Source organism: Elephantulus edwardii, unplaced genomic scaffold (assembly GCF_000299155.1).
Source record: "Elephantulus edwardii isolate Elephantulus edwardi_28Jun2011 unplaced genomic scaffold, EleEdw1.0 scaffold00029, whole genome shotgun sequence".
Classification (NCBI taxonomy): domain Eukaryota; kingdom Metazoa; phylum Chordata; class Mammalia; order Macroscelidea; family Macroscelididae; genus Elephantulus; species Elephantulus edwardii.
Genome location: NW_006399779.1, coordinates 16,732,805 through 16,733,460, shown reverse-complemented (window position 1 = coordinate 16,733,460; position 656 = coordinate 16,732,805).

The window sequence follows — 656 nt, the reverse complement described above, 5'->3', positions numbered from 1 at the left end:
GACTCAGTATATTCCTTCCATCTTCTTTTAATACTTCCTGGATCATTTAACATTCTGCAGAAAGCATCCTTGATTATAGCAACTCGAGGTTTGAAAAAGAAAAAAAAAGTTGGCTATCTTTAGCCAAACTCTAACTCTAAGCCCTCTTTGATTTCCAACCACCTTAACTGTAGACACATTGTCTTGCGAATCATCAATAACTTTGTGACTATGATAAGAGAATGAATGCATCTCACACTGGGCAGCAAACCTTGAGGAAGACTAGAGTGAGTGGTGAGAGCAAGATCCTAATGGTGAGACCCTGGTGATGGTGGAGAGACTGTGGCATTGCTTCATAGAAACTGTGGCAAAGTGTAACCAGAGAAGCCCTGAGATAAAGGCCACAGTTAAAGGTTTTGCTATTCAGACGATTGAAGAAGCTTATTTATAATTGCTCTGAGGCAAACAATGTTGGATGTTTGAGGAAAACAGAGGCTTCTTGAATTTGTGTTGCTGAACTGGAACCAAGACTTAAACTAATTAAATACTTGTAATTTGCTGTTTTTAACCATAGGTTAACTACACAAGGAGGGATTTATCATTCACTGTTCTATAAATTGCTTGTCTGTCAGATACTCCTCTAAATCTGAACATTCAGATTAAGACAGACTAGGAAG